Source organism: Thunnus albacares, chromosome 5, assembly GCF_914725855.1.
Source record: "Thunnus albacares chromosome 5, fThuAlb1.1, whole genome shotgun sequence".
NCBI classification, from domain to species: Eukaryota; Metazoa; Chordata; class Actinopteri; order Scombriformes; family Scombridae; genus Thunnus; species Thunnus albacares.
In genome coordinates this window covers 7234126-7253753 of record NC_058110.1, presented here as the reverse complement: position 1 = coordinate 7253753, position 19628 = coordinate 7234126, and positions in this window count along the sequence as shown.

Here is a 19628-nt window from a genome sequence, read left to right as displayed (position 1 = left end):
TGAAAGAAAATGGAAATGTTCTACTTGTACCTCTGTATTCTTCTAGTACCTTGTAGACTTCCCCTGCCACTGAGGATGAATAATATACATATGGCATATACATATGCCATATGTTACTACTGCTATGATGAAGCTTAGAAAATCATTAATTTACAACAAGTAGGAGAACAGGCAAAATAATTTACTTCTCTTGTAAATTATAGCAGAGCTGCATTCAATATTTAGGTTTTAACAATCTTTTGAGTTAGTTCAATTAAGAGGAGAGAAACTGCAAAATATAGAAATTATTATATGCACCAACAGACTGTTGTTACAGGTCAAATTCTGCTCTCTTTAAATCTGTGAACATTTACATCAAAATGCATCAGACTGCATCGTGGACAGTATTACTCTCTGTGGGGCCCCTTTCACACTGGACCAACACCCACTAACACCCACTAACATCTGGCTTTTGTCATCAGTGTGAAAGGGTACAATCAGCATTCATACCCAGGTCCAGGTCCAGCTCCGTGATATAAACATGACACCTGGATGAACACGCTAATTTTTCGTCCCTTTTTCCAGCTGTTCTTTCATCTGTTTCTATCTGCGGATGTCTAAAAATATTATGGTCTCATCCATATGTTTATGTAGTATTAGCGTGCTAGGCTAACAGTTCGTCAGCTGTGTGACTTTACATCTGCGCCATGACATCTTTCAGAGCACACAAACACTGTAAACACACGTCACCTGCCCAGCACGATGCTGTTAAACCAGACACACCGCGGCTATACCTTATTTTTATACATTCCATGGGCTACACACAGCACGGTACAGCTATACTGACGATGCTAGCCATGATGTTGAACATATGACACAGCAGGAAAAACACAGAAAGGCAAACTTGTCTACTGGAAATAGGAAAGGAGTCAATCGCCTATTTTTAGCAGGTTTACAAAACCAGCATATACGTGCAAATTTTGGTGTAAAAAGGGTAGAGCATGCACAACCCCCCGTACATTTTATCCAATGATGTTCTTTTCTCTTCTCTATTTGCTGCCACTGACTCCATTAGACAAAGACACACACACACACGCACGCGCACACACACGCACACACACGCACACACACACACACACACACACACACACACACACACACACACTGCTTTGGAAGAGTGAGTCACAGCGTTGGTCTGTGTGTCCCTACCTGTCAGTCAAGCCTCCATTAGTGGCTACTTGGCTGGGTGGCTGGAGGTACACTGCTGTAGATGTGGATGGGAGATGACAGCACTGTCTTTCCTCCTCCATATACACATTTTCCATCCATGTGTGTATTGTTGTGTGTGTGTCATAAACCTTGCCATGGCCCCACAGACCCAAAGCCAGATGCGCACACATGTCGTGCACCTGTGACAGCGTTTGACTCGGATGAGGAAAGAGAGGATGAAACCTTTTTCTCATCGGTTCTGTTTGAGTGTGTGTGTTTATGTGTGTTTATGGACACATAACGTCACCCTGAGCAACGTTGAATCCCTGCAAGATTTAAAATGTAAAATTCTTCTCTAATTTTGTGGACTCGAAGCATTTTAAGTGTTTGTGAATGTGTGTGTGTCCCTTGTGCCCCCCCTGGAGGCTGGTCGTCATGAATCATGTCAGAGCAAATCTGCTGTTAAAAAGAGCCCTCCGCACTGAATGGAAAGTCTCACACACATACACACACACACACGCACGCACGCACACACACGCACACACGCACACACACACACACACACACACACAAACGGTGGCCAGTGGCTGGCAGTAGCAGTAGTGAATCACAGCGGTCATCACTTGGTGTTTCATATGCGGAGCATGACAGACACAGATTAGTGGAGCACTGCTGTATTGCTGGCATCTGCTCTGCTCTCCTCTTTTCCTTTTCTACCTCCCTTTTTTCTCTGCACATCCTTTCATCTCCTATATCTCCTGCCTTTTTTCCCCACATCTCCTTTCCTCTTATTTTTGTACCTCCCTCCTTCCCGTCTGCACCTCCTGCTCTCTTCTAAAACACATCTCCTTTTCCTTTCCAATTAAGCCCTGTTGTCTTTATCTGCATTCCTTAGTTCCTACACCTCCATCTCTTTTTAGCAAATCCCTTCCTCCTTCCTGTCCCCTGCACCTCCTTTCTGTTCTTACCCACTTTTCATCTCCCACTCCCCATCTCTTTTTCTCCTCCTTTCCTATGTTTTAGCCATTCTGTCTTCTTTTTTGCGTCTTCTCTCTGTTCTCCTTATCACTCTCTATTCTCTTCTTCACCTCCACATCCCTCCACTGTCTCCCTTTACTTTACCACTGTTTACTCCTCTCTTCACCTACAACTTCCTCCACTCTATCCTCGCCTCCTTTAGCAGCCCCAGGCACCATCTCCATGCCTGTTAGGTCAATATGAATAATGATCAAAGGTATGGCAGATCGATATTAAGGAATGATCAGATGCCACGATGCTGGGATGCTGCAGGGTTAGAAGCAGCTCAAATGACCAAAAAAGGTCAATCTGTGTTAAAAAACAAACCAAAGAAAAACATGCATGTTTGACAAGAAATGAAATTCAAAACAGATCAATTTATAATTACAAGTCGTGCTTTAATTCTAAATAATTTCTTCATGGAATTTATCCTTGTGTGATTAATCATCTGCCTCCAGGTTGCCTCTTAGTTGCTGTGTGCGCATGTTTTAGTAGTTTGAGATGGATAATAATCTCTGTTAATCAGCCTTGGATGAATCTTGATCATTTTTTCTTGAGGTTAAATTCTTTAATTCATTGCCAAATATTACCTTTTCCTTTTTTTGTCTGGATTTCAACAGTTTATTTGCACTTTCAAGTGTGAATGTTTTAGGTGTGAAATAAATTTTTTTAAAAAAAAGTCTATGAAAGAAGCATCGATGCCAAGTATGCATTAAACTGAAAGGAGGTTTGTGTGTGTGTGTGTGTGTGTGTGTGTGAGAGAGAGAGAGAGAGAGAGAGAGCTGTAAACTGAAGGCAAGGCTGCCATCTATCGTTCCCACATGAATGCATCATGTGTGCATACATCAAACTGTTGTCCACCGTGGAGCCTCACAGAGCTACTTTCATGTTATACAGTTTTCTTTTTTAAATGTTCCACAAGTTCATCTTCTTAGACTGGTGTTCAGTGTAATTTGTTGTTTTGTGATAAAGAGGCCAACAGAAAACATGCAGTAGCTAAACCTGTCTTCAATCAGAAGTGGCCTGACTGTATGAGTTGTGGTCATCCAGGTTTGGAGCACAGCATGCTACATGCAAATGAAGCTAATGATGCTACAAGTGATAGAGAGGATATTGGAGCTTTTTTGGCTGCCGTGCCTCAAACAAAATGTCTTGTGGCTGTATTGCATTCTGGTCTATTGAGGCTATTATTACATACTCCCTGTAGGAATCTTAAATGTTGTTGCAAGCTATAAGAAAAATGCCTTCCCTCTTTGATTCTGGCAGACTGACACTAAAATCTGACATTTAATGTTGAAAACCATTTTCTGCTGATAATATCCTGCTAGAGAGTTTTCTGCACTTTTAAATGATTTTTGGCTTCAGTATAAATTACAGCAAATACTTTAATATTGATTTCTGTAATTTTTTCACAATTTACAAATCCTTCCCTAAGCTGCCTGCTTACCAGATAGCAGTAGATGTGATGGGTGAAATCAGTAATGTTTGGAGAGATTTCACTGAATGCACTGGAAAATGCTTGGAAATTAGGTAGACTGAATATACTGCATGCTTAATGCATTGCTCAATAATTCAACAACCATCACAAACCTGCTTACAGTGGACAAAGCATTTTCACGCACAATTAATAAAAGTTACATTTTTGGCTGTGGCCCAATCCACCGTGTAGACATACATTTAGAAAACTTTGTTATTGCTCAGATTTCTTTAAAGCTCTACCGTGAAGTTGTTTGCCTACAGATCCAATATGTTGCAAGATCTAACCACAAAGTGCAATATGATGTTTGGTAAGGCTGAGCCTCTGAGTCAAAAACCAATATATTTCTTTACTTCTGACTCAATAAAGTTCTCCAGGAGAAAATTGCATTTCTTGAACGTGTGTTGAAGATAGAAATTATTTAGTTAGTTTTGCCTCAATTTTGCAGGATTATGTGATGGGCTTAGTTGTAAGAAATTGTAGCAGTCTAATGGAATAGTTCTCTTGAAATGTATGTCTGCAGCTTTAGTGGTTAAACTGAAAAACGTTCAGTGTAGGGGCAATTATTCAGCTGATGTACAGTTTTCTTATTACTGCTGTTACAACGGTTGATGTTGCTCTCGGTTTAAAAAAGTGGTTTTGTTGTTTGGATAGTGCGTCCTATATGGTAGCAGCTATTACACAGTAATAAAAAAACATACATGATGCATCTTGGGGATTTTACTTTTGGTCACCTGAGAGATTTTTTTTTACAACTAGAGATGAGATTAATAGATGCAATGCATTTATATTTTTCATGCTGACTTTATGAGTTCTGATTTATAAATATGTTTTTCATGCACTGAGAAACAAGAAAAAAATGGATGCTCATTAGCCAGTTTTGGAAGCCGGTCTGGTGTTTCCAGCTTGAAAGATATTTCCTTATTTCTCCAATTGTATTTTAGACCTCTGTTACCTACTGGCACGTTGCCATAGCAACCTCTAGTTAGGCTAGAAAAATACTACAAGGTTTTGATAAGACTTAGCCCCAATTAAGCCGGCCCACACAAATTTAGAAGGCCAGGGTGGAAATCGCACAGCCATTCTTCCCAGAGGGCTTTCATTGCAGAAACCTAATTTTGCATATTTGTCTGAAATAGGATTTTAACAAAGTAAAGTCTAACATGATTAACTGTTTAACTAGATCAAGGCAAAATCTGAAACATTTATCCATACCTAGAGCATTGTGTGTGTGTGTGTGTGTGTGTGTGTTCCTAGAGCCTTTCCTCAGTGTTAAACATTAACCTACAGCAAAAAAGTGAGCATATAAACCCTAAAGACACACACAAGCTCTCTCACTGACACAGTTCACATGTAGACTTACCTTGCATTCACACGTTATATAGCACATCCACAAAGACACGTATACAGAATGTTTGCTGGATAGAGGAAGGGTATGTAAAACAAAACAAAACAAAAAAATCTAAAAAAAAAAACCTGGGAATTGACTGAAAAAGATGAGCAGGAGTGTTTTTCCTCTTGGTGTTATGTCAAGTGCTTGTCTGCAAATCAGGGGACCATAGGGGGAGGCAAACCAGACTCTGTCATACATCATTAAATAGGGCTTGGTTCGAAAGCTGTGGATATAGCAATATAAAAAATGCAGTCTTGTTATAATTGGGTAAATAATGATATGTCCAGGGGGCAGTTTGAGGGAGCATGAGACTGGCTGGTAGCAAGTAAATAGATGTTTTGGCTCTTGGCTCCTTGTTAATAATGGATTTTTTTGGGTGCAGGTAAGCAGAGACTATATTCCACTATCCTCTTGTTAAATGTGACCCAGCTACTCAATTTGTCATATAGAATAGACTACTAAGTAGGGTTGTTGGCATCACTGAGATTTATACAGGATTTCCCAAGTTACTTAAGCTACATACACCATTTTAATGAAGATAAATTCATATAAACACCAATCCATTAATTATGAGATGCTGGTACACTGTGTGCTACATGTTTCACTTTGCAGAAATCTACTGGATTTGTGTAATTTAAAGTTGCAGTAATCAGTATTTGCATATTAACTATTAGGGGTGCATTAGTGGTGATCACAAAACTCACGGTTCGGATTGTATCACAGATTTGAGTCACGGATCGGATCATTTTACAGATCAGCAAAAAAAAGGGGGGGGGGGGGGGGGGCAATAAATAAAACTTTGCTTTCCATGTATTCTGTAAAACACTTACAGCAAGGAACTTTTGCCCATGGTCTTAAATGAAAACAACATTCAAGATATCCAATGTTTTAGTAAAATCTTAAAATATATAAAACACTCAAAGCTCAATTGTTAAATTAAATTGCAATATGAAGCCTGGTACCTTCCTCTTTTAAACATGGTAGTGAATGAAACAACAGCCTGTGTCCACATCATCAAAACTTGATAACTTACAAACATGAACACACATCTAATCCTGCAGCTTGTTGAACAAGCCACCAAACAAACATTCAGGGGGGAAAAGTGCACCGCTAATGTTAGTTAGCAGCTACGTAGCTAATTAGCTGCTCAGCTGCAGCACATTAAACAGCATGTAAACATACTTGCAGATGTCACTGCGGAACCGTTCAATACTGGTTTAGTCTTTGCTCTTCAAAATCCATGTTAGCGACGCGCTGTCTGCCCATGACTTGTACTTACAGCAGATTGTTTACTTTGTCTTGAATGAGACATTAAATTTTGCAATTAATCTGGACGGATCACGGATCAACTACAATCCGTTGCACCACTATTAACTATTGATCAAATGACTGTGTGTAATGTGAAAGGGGTCGTTCATAAAGTGACGAGCCACAGAGAATTATCACCTGACTGTAGTTCCCCTCAGCTCTACCCAACGGTTTAGTGTCTCTTAGCTCGTTGTTTTGGTTTCACAATCTGCAGCTTTACTTTTTTGCATTAAGCTGCTAAAGAGCCCGATATTTTCCTTCAGGAGCTTGTGGAGACCAAAACAGGAGAGAGATATTCATATCATATCATATTTGTGTGTCTCACAGGTTGAAGATGATTCTGTGCATACTGCTACTGTCCACACTCTGTATGATATGTACTGGACAAGGCCTAGGCCTACAGCCAATGGGTAATGAGACCTATTGTATTTTACTGAAGGTACTCAAGGGGGAATCTCATTCAAGGGGGAATCAACGGTCAGCTCTGGTCAGAGTGTGGAGAAATAGGCACCAGTATTCCTTAAGTGATGACAGAGAGTCCATTTTGTGTCACAGGTGTAGGAGGACAACCGCTTGTTTGTTAATTGTGTTAACTAATCTTTGATTCTTAAGGAAAATAAGAGACAGACTCCCTGGATTCCTAAGTTTATAAGAGCAGACCCTCGGCCTGCAGAACTGACCTTTGTAACCCTAAGTGGGGGTTACAAGTGATGCTCAACAGACTCAGAAAGACCTCCTAAGAAACCATTTTGATAAGTTGCATTATGACACTAAAAGCATGAACTGACCGTAAAGGCCACTTGGACCGGAGAAAACAAATCCCACCTTAGATGGAGCAAAGACTTTCTTATCACCAAAGCCATAAACTAACCCACATCCCTGAGGACTTTGAGAAGCCCCCTGCAAATCTGAGGCAAACCTGAAATTCATGTAAATTAAATGTCTAATCATTATGTAACTTATATCATGTTATTTGTCATGTAAATACAAGAAGAATCTTATAACTTTCATAGGTGTATGACTACCTACTAAAGAGATATAAGACTTAGACTTTATTATCCTTTTATACTACAGGTAACAATACTGCTCCTCTATTGGCAAGAGTTAAATTCCCTTATGTGAAGACGTCTCTTTAATTTGTTTTTCAACCAAATATATTCGTATTTAATCTTTTATTGCAACAAGTTAATTTGTTTTGTTTTATTAGTAACATTAAGTCTCGTAATTCCACGTATTGTAATTTAATTTGAAGTAAACATGTACTGTATTTTATTTTGAAGTAGACGCCGCTGAAGACTTGAGCGTAGTCAGACTAAACTTTATTCAACACTCAACTTAAGTTACTACAAACCAACCAAAAGCCTGAATCTGCAACCTAAACTCTTGAAGAAGAAGAAGACGAACGCTTGAAGAGCAAAACTGCAACCCAGAAGTGAAGCCGGCCTACAGATTCTGCCAGAGCAGCCTGAAACAGCTTGATTCTTTACCGGCATTCAACGCCAATGCATCTATGGAGATGCACCACTGCCCACAGCTGATACAGGCTCTTTCACAGCAACACCGCTGGTGATACTGCGTCAAACAACGCTGGACTTGCCAAGATGACGCCCCTACCATGACGAGACAACAGTAAGGCATAGCATGGCTTTGTGATCAAGGGTTGATGTCGAATAACGTTAAAATTGAAGAATTTATTTAGAGAAGTTGAATTAGCTTTCCCCTTAGCATTCCCCAATGCAATACGTTAAGCCTCGAGTCACGCACTTCAAGCCACTCTTGCTGAATAATTTTCTTTATTATTTTTATTATCATTCATAGACCTTATTTATTTATTCATTTATTTATATTACCTATGCTTTATCAAGTATCCTCAAGACGTTTAGCTACTAACATATGTCTTCATTTATCCTAAAAGTGTTTGGTTGTTTCTTTGAGCTGCAGTAAACAGAGATCACTGTTTGGGACAAGAACTTACGATTATGAGACTGATTCATTGATTAAATTGAACAAGGGTTAGTGCTCCCTCCTGGCACTAATAAATCCTAACCAAAAAGGAGGTGGTGCCCTCAATAACGAAGTAATTAAACAATAATGTATTAATACTCCAACACAGGAATATTGCGGTAAAGAAGTCTGCTATCCTGAAACTGTTAAAAGAGGATTTGATGCCACTAAAGGTTCTAGTGCACCAAAAGTGAAAGTGAATCAGAATGAGAGAGAAGTACTCTGGTATGAGTGAGAGCTGTTCAACAAGAATTGGATTTATCCAGACAGTGCCAGTTACTGAGAGCAAAATTTCCAAACAGGCCACCTTTGAAGCCAATTACACCTAAACAGGTTCAGGAAAGACACCAGATAGACCTACTTGACATAACAGGATGGAAATTTACACTCGGGGGAGCGATCTACAAAGCCTTTAATTTTCAGAAGTTTTGAGAAATGTTTTGTTTTCCTCATTTCAAAGATTGAAAGACGTATGTTTGTATGTTCAAAAAACATGTTGGTGTACAATATGCAGACATCTTATTTACATGGTTCAAACATAGGCTACTATTGTGTTACGGGGATAATTATTATCCAGTTGCTGGCCTCTTGTTACTAAAACAATACTTTGTGTTGGTTACTTGTAAATATTTTAATTGTTGAGAGAATTCATACTGAAGTTTTTGTATAGGGTTACTATGATTAGTTATAAACCAAAAGTGACATGACAATGTTTTTGCCCACCCTGTGTTTTTTTTGCACTTGTCTTTGTAGTAACACCTTGAAGAAATCTGGAATAAATATGATTGGCATTTATTACTCATTTGTACACACAACACTTGATCAGTCTAAATAGGCAAGAATCTAAAGAATATAAAATGTCATTGGCTGTGGAAGACATTTAGAGTTAGCAACTTGTATAAGCTGCAGATTTTGATTATGTTAGTGGTTCATTACATTAGTGGGAAAGTATTACAATTTTGAAAGCTAAAGAATTTTGCCTTACTGAAAACGTAACAAACCCCTGCAAACCTAATAGTTATTACATTTGCAGGAAATTATGTATTACGTTTGTGGTAGGCAACTGCTATTACGTTTGTGGGAAACGTATTATGATAGTGGGATTATTACATTAAAAGTTTAAGATTTGTATTATGTTTGTGGTTTGTTACGTTTTGTCAAGCCGCGGTGGAAGGAAACATTCTAGTAGTCGCGTGTACATTTGGTTGCTGCAACCGGTGTTTTACTCACATGTTGCAGGGGAAAGTCCCCTCAGGCATTCAAAGCCATGCAGGCAGTACTGGTCTGCAGTAGAATGCAGACCAGCTCTTTCTCCAAACCCCCAGGAACACATAATGTTACATGAGATTTTCAAATTTCTCACTGACTCAAACCACCTTTGATCCTTCAAGCTACAAGAGCCAGATGGAAAGACCAATGCTCACCCCAGTGTGAATTGATAGAACCACTTGGATAAACAACCCCCACCATTAGCTATCATAACTCACAGAGACAAGCTGGCATCAACTGTAATCCCACTGTGAACTGATTTTCAGGATTTGAATAACCGACCCAAGGACTGATCCTGGCAAACCAGCATAAGAGCACCAGACAGCTTGCAAGTCAGAACAATCCACACCAAACATGTGGACAAAGACACACACACAAACTCTGAAATGTAGATTTGTCTAAGGACAGTTAATATTGTATGTTGATATGTGTGTGTATATCACAGTGTGTGTGTCTTTTATTCCGCTGCCTTAAAGCCAAAAAACGTACCATGAACATAATCCCATCACCCTTGGTAACACTTACATCATGTTTAGCACCTGCTTGTTTCCCTCTCAAAACCCTAAATTTACTATAAAAAAGCAGAATTAGATATCATACAATTGTTAAATTGTAAATATTATGATTAAAATAACAACAGCATTCAGGAGTTGAACCCCTCCAGACTCTGCCCCCCCTGTGATTGGCCAGGACGAATCTTCTGGGCAGGCAGACCAAAACTTTAAAATAAATTATGCTGTTAGCTTTTGGCTTTTTGCCTTTGCTTTCCTACCTTTTATTTTTCTGCTTTTGCCCTTGCTTTTTGCCATACCGGTTGAAAGTTTGTTTTTTTTCAAGATGTGATCCGGAAAGATAGGAGTTGAAACCTCAAAATCTAGAGTAGTGACTTAAGAACCAAAACTAGGAGAGCTTAATCCAGGAGCTCTCTTCTAATGGGAACTTTTCAAATCCGGACCGGCCGACTTCATTATTGAATCACCAGTACAAGACCCAGACTCCTGCTTCTCACTCCAGCACATTGAACTCCATTCTCAGTGACAAGCCACCCCAGGGAGCAAGCAAGTATTCATACAAAACCTTCATCAACTTGCTTAAACCCTGGTGCTTTCATGATTTCTAACTCAATTGGCAACTCAGAACTAAGCTGTTGTACTGCTGATTTGACTCGCTGCTTCTCAGGTAACAGTCATCTCATCTGTTTATCAGGTCTCTCATAAAACTACACACTGCATCATGCATTCGAATCATTCACTAGCCATAGCCTTGTGAACCAGTTGTCCTTTCCCTCTTGTGTCTTCTTTGTAAAATGTTGTAGTGTATAATACTTGTAGCTGTAGTATTAATAAGTAATAAATGTGTATGTAACAAAAAGTGATCTTGTTGGTGTTTTGTTGCGCTTGCATCTCATTTTCTTAACCTTAAAAGACGTTATACCCTCGCAGAATCATGATTAAGATTAATAACAGTCATATTTGTAATTCACCTCTTGTGTGGCCAACAAAAAGGACTATTTGCCTTTTATCATACATAGTGTAATATGAGGTATGTCAATGGACAAATAATTTTATATTTGAGGTGTACACCATAATAATTCATAATTCCCCTCTTTAAGATCATTAAGCTATTTGAGTGCACAAATTCCTACACAGTGAACCACGTACTATGCATTTATTTACATGCTTACCCCCTCGTCAACTGTTGTCAGTCCAACCGATGATGGCACAGCCCCTCCTCTACTGAGCCTTGCAAATGGTGTATTTATGTCCATTTTGCCACAACTCACTCCTTTCGATTTGCCCATCGCTTGTTTCTTTCAAAACGCACCAGATAAAAACAGACTGAGCCATATTCAATGTCTTATTAGATGCAGATGCAGGAGCAAGTCGAGGTCTGGAGGACAACAAGAACAACTGATCAGCTCTGAGATGTCACACACGCACCAAAACACTCAAAGGGTTGGAGCACGTTGTCACCAAAATATTAGTGTACAGACAAAAAAAATCACTAGGGAATTTCATACTAAACAGGCTGTAACTTTAGAAGATACTGACTCAATTTAGCTGAGACTGCTGTAGCATCATAATAGCATCAGCTGAACATTGGAATGCATATTTACACAGAACGAGGGCTGTGGAGTTTGTCCACCATTTCTTACAGTGTAGTTTTGTTCCAAGAGAATATCTTCAAGGCCAATATGGAGAGTAGGAATTGTTGAACGATGAAGACCCATTTCCACATACATATAGGCACATCAGTATTGTATTAAGACAGACTTGAAAAAAACCTGAACCTGTCCTTTAATGGGACTGATTAGCAATCTTCATTTGGATTTGTCTGGAGCTTAATAATACCTTAATTGTCAGGATAACAGTCTAATCTAAACACCCCTCAAACCACCTTCAGTCAAGTCCACTATTTGTGATAAAGCTTATTTTACATATAAAGATACAGATTACAAAAATGATAATAATCTTGCTTTGGTTTGAATAGACAATATATATTGTGTATCTTTGCCCCCTTAATACTTTTTGTTAGTGACATTTATTTATTTAATATTCAATAATATTTATGTAACAGCATTGATAATGACAGCAACTCACACAAAGGACACAAAATCTCCAGTGCAACTACAGGATGCTACAGTGCTGAAATACTAAAGCATCACTGGATAAAAATGTGAACTTAGTATACAAGTGCAATGCATATTCAATTCATAGTTCTAGCAATAATAAATACAGAAACGCATAATTGTTAAGAACCAGATACAAAAAGAAAAATCTAATATATTGGATGGATGAAATTTACTCTATGTCCATTTCAGTTTGTCTATCACAATTTGTTCATCTCTTCCCATCTGCAGCATTCACTTCATCACTTTTTCAAAAGACTTCATGACTAGCGATGTCAAGGCTTCTGGTTGACACTTATTTAACACAACTGTGTTGCTGTTGGCAACAGGTATGACATCAGACGTCATTTTCACTGCCTTGCCATCCTCTGCCGGCTGAAAACCATTATCAGATACATTGAACTTTAGCCCCTAATGGCTCTGCACGGGTAAAAAGCAACAATCTACACACAGTATATAATCAGGACCAGAGTAAGTTCTGGCTTTTACGCATTACAACATTTAACCGCAGAGCTCTCGTTAAAATGAAGGGCACCACACGTTTTAAGATCAAAGGTAACGTCATTAAAACTGTGAGCATCAAACCTCAGATCCTATGTTGTATTTATTATTATTTTCTTTTTGGATTTATTTCTGCAGCTAATAAAGTTTCTCAGTTGATCTCACAGAGTCTTCATTATTAAACCCATATTCATGCTCAATCTTTTCACTTCTTATTTTCAGTTTCACCTCCTGATCTCTTTCAGGAGGGTTACCATCCTTGAGGGCCTTTCTTTTTCTCATTCAAGAGAAGATTTAGTGATATAGGGTCATTTGGAAATACTTTCACAGTGTTGGTAGGGAAGGATGTATTTGTATAAAGTGACACCCAAGCGCTGACAACATCTCTGAGGTCATCAATATCACTGCAAGGTTTCAAAAAGAAAAAAACTTGTTTCAGTTTGGACAGTCCAAACAGCCCCGGAGAGTCATTGCAGAATCATCAGACCATGTCAGAACATCTTTAGGAGAGTGCTGCACACAAGGATAAAGTGCATGCAGTTGTGATCAGCTGTCCCCAGTGGATGCAGGGTCACAGATTCACAGTATGAGCCAGAAACATTGCACAAGTCAAGGATTTGGCTGTGCCTAGTGGAGCGACACATACAATAATGAACATTTTTAAGAGTTTTTGACATTGAGCATTTGTTAGTCTCCATAATGGGGATCGGACATGGATTGTGTTGTCTGTGTTACCTCGAAAAATATAATATCTGCAGCAACCATCATAAAGCATCAAAACAAATAGCAGAAGAATTCCTGAGGCGTATCTGCGGGGCAGCAAGACACAGACAGCAGCTCTTCATCTTTGGTCCAATCTGATAAGGCCTCTATCGAAAGAATGCAAGCATCTTTGTACCTTCATTTATGTAGAGACAAGACCCGTCTTCTATTGATTTCCCAGAAATCCATGTGTCACAGTCCATGAGTAAAGGAGTGCTGAACCTTTCAGTTATTACATGTGAGTCCAAGTTCCTCTCAGCCAGGCAAATAGTATCTCTATGAAGTATCTCTATGAAGCATGCATGTTAATTTCTGATTATTAATAGACAGACAGGGGAAAGTTTCATGTGCTGTGGTTACACAAAATTAGAGAAAAATACATAAGCTGCAAAGCTAAAAGCTGTATGATTATCATATGATATTTGCACCATAAAAAAAATCCTACCAAACCCCATCTGGGATAATGCAAACCAAAGATATGCCTATTCAAGCCAGTAAAAAGTGTTTTTTGTGTCAACTGACATTACACCAAAAGGTGTTATTCTCTCTGAAGCTGCAGATATTTCATGCAGAAAGTGTCTTAAGTTACCAGAAGAAAATTTACATTTTAAATGGAACCAACTGGATCACAATGGACAAATTTAGGAATAATTTCCAAACATTTTGCTAAGAACTTAGCATATAGCTTAATATCACTGTTAATGAGGGACAATGGTTGATAATCATACAGTGACATTGCAGATATGACTGTAATTTTTGAACTTTTATTGAAACTAGTTTTATTTATTGCTGTTTGTGTCATATCTAATAATAACAGTCCAATGAAAGTCAAACTTGAATGAATCCTTTACCAATTTATTGGTAAAATAATAAATGTCAATGTTTTGTGTGTATGTTTTTGTTTTTTGGGATTCATGGGATTATTCAGTTCATATAGTTTTATTTATATATCTAAAGGCCCTGCACACCCACAAAGGTGTTTTCACTTATTCTGAGGAGTCCTCTGTTCAGGTTGAAGTGAGGTAGAGCTATGCTGGGAGGTCACCACTTTCAACGTACAGTTGAATACAGATATATAAAGTTATTATATAAAGTTAACAGGTGAAAGAGGTGAGTGAGTGAGTGAGTCAGTCAGTCAGTCAAGCGCAGTGTGTACACAACCACACAGTCCAGAGAAAAGAGAACTTTTTCAATATTCACTTCACAAAGTTTGAATTCATATCTTTTGGAGCTTTGAAACACTCTGACATCACCAGCTCAGCCAGGCTCTGGTCATTACACTTCCACATACTGTAACTGTCTACACCTGTAAAATATCACCTCATAGGTCCACTAACAGATGTTTTTGGAACTTTAAACCTTGTTGACAGTGAAATGAAGTAAATAGATGATGGTAATAATAATAATAATAATAATAATAATAATAATAACTTTATTTACATAGCACTTTTAAAAATACATAAAATATAAATATAAAATAATTAAATAAGATTGAAAGTAATCCAAAAATATAATTGCACTAAAACACAGAGTTAAAATATAAAAGTAAAAGCAATTCAACATAATGCAAGAAAAGGGGAGGAGCAGATAGGTCTATATCCCATTATCCTCACTTTACCTTCAGCCATATGGAAAATATGCTACATCGAACACTGAATTACCAAACGACTTGCTGAGATAAGACTAATCTTCCCAGGATGACCATGCAGGTCCTCACATCTCCAAAAAAGAGGCAGTCAATTTTCAAGTAGCCTGTATTTTAATAAATCAACTAAATATTCAAAATCTACAAAGTTAATTCCTCACCTGAAAAAAATCTAAAATTGAAATTATTAAATTAAAAGACTTTTTTGTGATACAGTTGTAGAACAGAAATCCTAACAGTTATGAGTCTGGCTCATAGCCTCTGCAATTGCCGCTGGTTGAAGCTAAATGCATGCTGGGTCACACTTCCACCCCAAGTCACTTCACACAAGTCAAGTCTGAAAGTATCCGCAATAAAATGGGAGGCGAAAGAACACTTCAGAGTATTTGGACCATTCTAGGCTAGATCCAGACTTTGATTTGGAACAGTACTTGAGTGATGACACAGATTCAGAAAGGCCTGAGATCTAATCAAGCAGACAGTCTTTAATCAGTAGGAATTTAAACGTTTGGAGAGATGATACTCCGAAACTCAGCATTTCTCAATCCTCAGTCAATACCTACATAATAAAGCTGACAATGAATCACCTGATTCAGGCTTCAATTAAAGGATGGACTTACACAGTTAATGACCGTGTAGAACAGGTTTTATTTACAACATGACCTATTCTTCTTTCTTTTCTATAGTAACAATGTGTTGAATCTCTCTTTCACATATCCACATACACATGCACAGACACATATAATAACATGATACAACTCAAAGTAAGAGGATGCTCTTTAATGAGGTGTGTACAGGTCATCTTGGTAGAAATGGACCAAGTATGTTTCCCACAATCATTATCAATTTTCCTTACTGCTCTTGTAAGATTAACCCCATGTTATCTGATCGTACTGATAGATGTAAAGGTACAGGCATGCACACATTTTCACACTAACACACAAACAAGTGATTAGAATAATGGGTAGAAAATTCACAATCAATACAAGATTTTAAGAAGAGATTAAAAGTCACTGATGTAGCAGACTCATTTTTAAAGAGGATTTTGGCAAAATCTTAAATCAATTGGAATCCAAAGCTTCTCTCCCGCAGAGAAAGATGGATATTAGACAGCCAATACACGATATAAGTCGATAATTTTAAAGCAATATCAGTTTGTACATAATTTCATGGGTGCACAAAATTGCATGTCATGTTACAGCAACAAGAACAAATGTTACGCAAGTTGTAGGGACCTAAAACAGAACCTTGAGGCATTCCCCAGGTCAAGGCTCACATATACACCAAACGAGCAAAAGAAGCACCACAAGTTAAAAAACTGAAAACATGTGGAAGAGTGGGAGTAATATGGAATTTTAATAAAAATCCTTGATAGATGACATGGCTTGTTAATGAATCTATTTAAAAACTGAGAAGTTACTAGGGCTGTAGTCTGCTGGTCGACTAGTCGATTAGTTGGTCGAATAATCCCTGTGTTATTTTCATCCAAACATGTAATCTGTAAAAACAGATTTTTTTTTTATGGGTTTATTATACTGATATTTTTGCATAGAAACATAAAGTTTCTATTAATGTATTTCTTATTTTAATCATAAACTGGATTTCTATTTTCTGTTGTAGAAAATTTAAACTCCTTCAATAATAATTGCAGTCCTTGAAAGATCTATGCTCTGTTTAAGGAACTTTAGTTCTTATGTTGGGTGAAATGCAAACACTGTTTAAAGGGCCTGTTATACTACATGTAGCACCAGTGGGAATCATCCCTTAACCCAGAAATGCCCAGCAGAAAGAGATTTGTTTCTGTTTCCCTTACACTTTTCTACCTAAAAAACTACATTTAATAAGGAGGCAGCAAGTCAGAATTTCTTTTGCCTAACAAGGTAGATGCCATTTAATGTGAGCCACCTGATGGTGGCTGTGAGAGCACTGTCAGGTGGCTCATTTTGACAGCAGGTGAGTGGTAGTACAATTGTTAAAATTTAACAAGGACAGTGGACTAAGGATAGGTCTCCGTTTACTCATCTGTCTGTCACACATGTCATCTCAGACACTGCTGATGAGATTCTGACAGGCTTGAGGGAATGATGCATGTCACTGGTGTTTCAGGATTTCCGAAAATTGCACTGCACAGGAAGTGAGGAGCAATTACAGGTCAAAGCACACCGACTAGTGATGCGCTGAGTGCAGTTATGTCTGCAGGCACCCTGGTTAATCCGCCGGGTCATAAAAATTAACATTCTGATTAATAGCACATGGGTTGCAGGTGGCTGAAATAATACATCACTAATGAGAAAATATTAACAATAATTAATATTGGTAGAAATAAAGAGAACAACACTTGCATGAAGCAGTCCGTCGTTGTGTTTCCTCTTCTTCCTCTTCCAATGAAATGCAACGCTACTGCCACCATCTGTTTTGTCACCAATATGACGTTTCTGTAAAGCTACGTTTTTCCCGTACACACTACAACACTGAAAAAGAAAAACATTTCGTTAAAACCAGCCTACTTCAGTGTAATGTGTTACCATATCATCATGCTTACATATATCCCACTGAGAAGTAATAGTTATGTATGATTGGGTGCGGGTCTCTAAATTGGAGAAAATAACTTGTTTGGGTGGGTGGCAGATGGATGATTTACGTGAACATGCGAATTTGGATGATGTCAGAGCTGATCCATGCATCAATAACAGCAACACATTTGTCCCTGATGAGACACAGGAGTGCTGCATCATTTCTCTTAGTCTTGAAAGAAGTGGTCCAACATCTGTATGTTTATTTGCTTTCTTTCTGAGAGTGAGATGAGACGATAGCTAGCAGCCTCATGTCTGTGTGAGAGCGAAGCTGGAGTGAGGATGTGATCAGCCTAGCTTTGTGATGAGTTCAAAAACATGTCTTTTAATGCTTCTAAAGTAAACTTCTTGACATGTTCTATCGTTTGTTTAATTCAAACATAAAGATAACTGTAGAAACCAAAATCTGTGGTTTTAGAGGGACTTGAGAGGTTGAATAATTTATTTTGTAACAATAGCCGGGCACAGTGATTGTATAGTATAGCTCCTCAAGTCAGTAAGAAGGTGAAGGCTAGCATACCTTGTTTGGTTTCGGACAGAATCAATTCTTGGCAGGCGGGGTACGTTTGCATTTGTCACAAAAAGGACCTCACCTCAAGGTTAATTCGAGCTATCTTTGTTTTGGAAATAGGATTACGATGCACTACTTTGGATTGTGTAAATGCGTGGTGCACACAGAAGAAGAGGAGTGTATCTTGTCTAGGTCCTGTTCTCATACAGCTCTCAAAGGAAGGTGTGTTTTTGAACTTTGGACAGAGAGATAAGTCTTGGCTTCAGTTCTTTAATTAATGCACAGACATGAGATCAATACCAATCTCGCTTTTGGAAAGACAGCCAAAATGTTCAATTGTTTCTTCAAATCAAAGTGGCAATCTGAGATTTGGCTTGGATGGATGGTGATACTGATCTGTCAGTTACTCCACCATTTTGATCCAGACTGAGTTATCTCAGCAACTATTGGATGGATTGCTATGACATTGTGTCACAGACATTCATGGTCCCCAGAGGATGAAGCCTACGTACATCATGAGGTTGACATTTTTGGTTTTGAGTGAAGCATGTTTAAGTATTTGATGGATTTCCATGAAATTTGGTACAGACATTCATGCCTTGCTCAGAATGAATTGTAATGTCTTCTGTGATCTCCAGAACTTTCATCTAGTGCTAATCAGCAAATGTTAGCATGCTGGAGTAAGATGGTGAACATGGTAAACATAATACTTGCCAAACATCAGCATGTTAGCATGCTGATGATAGCATTTAGCTCAAAGTACGTGAGTACATCCTCACAGAGCAGCTAGCATGGCTGTAGACTTTTAGTCACACAGACATTCTTTAAACATAAATCCTGTGGATTTAGAGTTTGTTATATATGATACAAAAATACACGCAAAGCCTTGATCACCCATGCCATTACATACACACACTGATGTCAGTACCATTTTGGCTCACAATAGGAGCCCTTTGTCCTAAAGAAAGAATAATGACAATAGGCAGATAAAGGGAAGTCACCACATTATACAGCATTAAGCCACTCAGTACCAGACGCATTACCGAGAGAGAAAGAGGGGATGAAGAAAGGGATGAGAGGGGAGAGAAAATGACAGCGTGGCCCAGAGAACAGAGCGTGCCAGTGATAAATCAGAGGACTAATCCGGGCTACTACAGAGGGATTAAATCGTTCTCTCGCTGCACGTTTGCCTGCTCCGTCAGACGGCAGAGGTTAAGCAGACCATTCTCTCTCTGCCCTGTTTTTTTCTTCTTTTCTGTCATCCCCTCAACTACCTTTTCTGCTTTTCTCATTCCTCTAATGGCATTAGAGTGGTGGAAGTCTTTAATCGGGTGTGCAGTGTAGTGAGGAA